Consider the following 4,369-nt stretch of genomic DNA (forward strand, 5'->3'; position numbering starts at 1 on the left):
GGCTGGGGGCGGCGCGGCGGGGCCGGGGCCGGGGCCGGGGCCGGGGCCGGGGCCGGGGCCGGGGCCGGGGCCGGGGCCGGGGCCGGGGGCGCGGGGCCCGGCCGGAGCGGAACCGGGTGTGTGTGTGGGGGGGGGTTTGGTCCCTTGGGCCTGCCCCCGGTTCTGGATCTCCCCCCGGTTCTGCTCCCCCCCCCCCTCCCCGGTTTTGGGGACCCCCCCCCCCGGTTCTTGGGACCCGACCCCCCCCAGCCCGGGGAGGCAGCACCGCCCGGCCCCGGGGGAACCGGCCCGGGGGTCCCGGGGGGGCCCGGCCCCGGCTTCTGGGGGGGGCTCGGCCGTAACAAAGCCTCGCTACGGCCCCGGGCTGAAGGCAGCCGTGCCCGGTATCCGCCGCCGCAGCGTCTGACAGCTCGCAGCCCGGGACGGGAAGAGATCTCCTCTTGTAAATCGCAGGAGTGAATTTACACGGGGCAAACGGCCCCTCCTGGACGTGCCGGCGGGAGGAACACGGCACCCCCGGCACCCCCCGGCACCCCCCGGCACCCCCCGGACCCCGCCGGGGGCAGCGAGGCCGGCATGAAGCACAGCTGGGGGTGCCGGGCCCCGGGCACCCTCTCGGGGTGGTCCCAAGGGTCTCCCAGGGCAGCCTTCGTGTGGAGATTTCCCCCCGCTCGGTCTCAGTCGTTTCATCCCTGTCTGGCAGCTTCGCAATTCGTAGCCTGGGTACAAATCCGCGAGGCTTCGACAAGGAACACAGACTGCAGCGAGAGCGAAAACAGAGGCGAATCTTCGGCTTTCAGCGAGCGCAAGTACATATGCCACAACATTTGCCTTCGCAAAGCTAAATACAGCTCGGTGTATCTTCTGTGCCTCGCAGCGAGCTTCGCTGGCTGAAATACCTTTTTCTAGTCCAGCCTCGCTTCAGAGGAATCAGGCAATCACATTTCTTTACTGGCCTTTGATACGGGCCGTAGCTGCTAATGACAGCAAGTCAGAAGAAATGGGGAAAGAAACGCACAACTATTAAGAATTAAAATAGTGAATTTAATTCAGCCAGTTCCAACTAAGTTGATAAATCCCTTGGGGGAAAAACAAACAAGCAAACAAAACCTTGCATGGGAAACACAAAACACAAGTTTTTGTTTGACAGCTGGCAGCAACAACCACGTGAAAAGGTAAACGGAGTATTTCTGCCTCTTCTGAAAAACACACATTCTGAAGACCCCTTGTATTTTTTACTAGATTGATTGATTTTCTTTTTTAAGGTAAGGACAGCAAAGGTCTACACTCTCTGATGCAAGCAGTAGTTTCAGGTGCCCACACTGAAATGTTTTAGAGATGTCTGATTTTCAAAAAGCATTTACGCGTCCTTAAAGAAAAACCCAGGCCTCTTTAAAATGGTTCAGATTAGCCCAGAAACCCAAGAACCAAAAAAATCGATTCATTATTTTGAAAAATATAAGCCCAGCTTTCCCAGCAGTCTTACCTGGACTTCAGAGCGATACGACGTAAGCTGAAACAATTCGCTGTTAACTCTCTCACTAGCCGGCGGCGGGGGAGCTAGTTGGACTGCCTGGCTTAGTTTTTCTTAGCGCTGAAATACTTTTTCCAATCCAATACCAAAAAAAGGTTTGTTTCTAGGTCAGGACCTCAGTACTAAATTTTAACCAGGAGTTGACAGTCAGATTTTAACACAGCCATAAAATGGATTCGCAGTAGAAGCTCAAGCATTCTTTTTCTAATTAGAAAGCAGTCATTGAGCCTTGTGCATTTAAAGGTGAAAGCTATTTTTGACATAAAAATTAGCACGTAGTTCCTCTGTCTCCCTTCAGTTGCTGCTCTGGAAGCTGAGAGTGAGCGATGCAAGGATAAGCAGTAAGTATAAACACGATGAATTAAGTAATAGGTAGAAGGGACTTAGTTTAGGTTTTATTCTGCCTCACGATAATGACAGATTTATTTTTATACTTACTATTTGTCCTAAGGAGCACTGGTTAAAAGGCCCACTTAAGCACTAAGAAAGAGACTTCTCAGAGGCATTTACAAATTTGAAGTGCTTTTAGGAGGTGCCTTTTGAAAATACTGTTAAATCTGTTTGTGAGCTGGATAAACTAAGTCACCGATAAACCACGGCAGGTGTTGTCAGGACTCTCCAGCAAAAAACTGTGGTCTGCTTTTCGAGAACTCAGCTCCCACATGGGGATCCCAGGTAATAAAATTAAAAAAAAATCTGAGTATTGGATGTTTCGAAAAACCTGTCTGTTCTTTAAATCCACATTTTCCCTCTTTCTTTCTTTGGTGGGATCTAACCCTGACAGCTCTGAAAATTACCCCCAAGCAGTTTTCAAAATATGATTCAGTGACCATTTCTAAAATAAAAGTAAGCAAAGAGCGAGCAGAAATTTGGAGGTTTATCACCACCACTAAATGCCCCTAAGTAATCCCCAGGCAACCCCTGCCCCTTCATGTAACGTGGGATTGGTACAACTACATAACTTATTCTTTTTATTTATTTATTTATTTATTGGTGTTTTTCTTTAAACCTTTGTTGGAAAAATGCAAACATTAAATACTCCTTCTTCTGGCACTCTAAAGAGAAAGTCATTGTATGATGGGAAAGATCTTTTGTGAACAATGGCAAATAGAATTTAACTCATATGCTAAGAATAACACACATTTTTCTCTCTCGTCTGTGATCTACCTTGGACTAAACAGCAGGAAGTTGCCAATTTACAACACTTAGGCATAACTCTCCAAGGGCAAGACGTAAATGGCCAAATCCCAGATTTCTGCTCACCCCAAACACCCTCTGAAAGTTGCGGGCATTGCAAATAAAGAGCAAACAGGCCGAAGGCGAGTCGTTTACACAGTTCCACGGCAGTGTTGGTAGCCGAGCTGTAATACTTACTTCCTGCTGGCCCACCTCCCCGGGAGCATGCAGCCAGCACAAAAGCGGTCACCCCGCAGGTTCTTGCGCAGAGGCTGAGTTTTGGTGTCACTGATCTGACTGCTCTGCCTTTCCACAGCACAAATCCTTCCAAGGCAAAACTCAACTCCAAAACCTTCGGTCAGTGCTAAGCTGTTACCCTCATCCTGAGCGCTTAGGGAAACTTAAGAAGAAAAAAAAAAAAACCCTATTGAACTACTTGCAATCGGAGACCTGAATGGGCTCGATATAAAGCCCACTCACATCAGCGGCGGCAATACGCTTCCCTGGATGTTGGACCAGATCCAGCCTCAAAGTTTCCGAGAAATAAACTAGGCTGAGCGTATCGGCTGCACAGAAACTCACTCGGTGTAGCAGAAGCATCTGTTCTTCAGACCTACCATTTTCTTACAGCCTTCATTTCCCCGGCGCTGCAGTGACACGAGTTGCCATATAAATCACCCGGTGCTGTTGTGTAACTGCACGGCGCCTCCGACAGCAGCTGGCCTCGCTGCCTCCTCCTGCTGCAGGCGAAGCACCGATCGGAAGGTGGCCCGCCTGCTGTACAAACTACTTGACCAGGTAGCTTTCGGTTGTCAGAGCACGGCTTAATGTATTTCAGACGATGGCATTACAAGTGAAATTAACGTCTGCACTGAGACAGCTAAGGAGCACACCTCGGAACCGTTTATGCACAGCACAATGCAAATGTTTACCCAAGTACAGATGAAACAGGTTGACAATTAGCTAATGTGGCTTTGTGGACATAAACCAGGTACGGTCGAGCAGAACCAACAGAAAATAGAAAGGAAACAGCCCTTTTCCTATCCCAGGCTAAAAGCACCATGCTTAGTGGTTTGGGAAGTCTCTGTCACACTGAAAAATTTCCGTGCCAGTGTTTAATGTGTTTGCTCTACTGCCACTGCTGGGATAAAAATAGCGCCAGCGGGGCACGCTAGCTGTGCGGAGGATCCCCTGTCAATACTACAGTAATTGACAACATACAATTAAGTCTCACACCTGTTTATTGTAAGTAATTCATAGATAACCACTTCTAGTACACATTTTCACATTGGCTTTTAACGCTTTTGTTTGTTAAGCTCAGGGACACCCAAACTTCACCTAAGGGTCATCTGCGGTTTGCCCAGACCCAGACCGCTGTGCCTGCTACGTAAAACTGGTGCAAGTTGGTATCGTTGGCGTGGGTAACGGAGATGGCGTGGGAACTACACATCCCAACATGCAGCGCCCCGCGGCGCGGGCTGCTCTATGCTAAGGGAGGGAGATTTTTTTTTGCCGGGGTGCATTCAACTCACGTGCCTCGTTGTGGCCGTACCAGCCTAAGTCATGCAGCTGCCTGCACGCAACGCTCTACACAGTGCAAAAACGAAGACCTCTATACATCTGGAGTAAGAACAGTGGTAACAAAGTCATAGCTACATA

The sequence above is a fragment of the Anser brachyrhynchus genome (assembly GCF_964034855.1).
Source record: "Anser brachyrhynchus genome assembly, chromosome: 20".
Lineage (NCBI taxonomy): Eukaryota > Metazoa > Chordata > Aves > Anseriformes > Anatidae > Anser > Anser brachyrhynchus.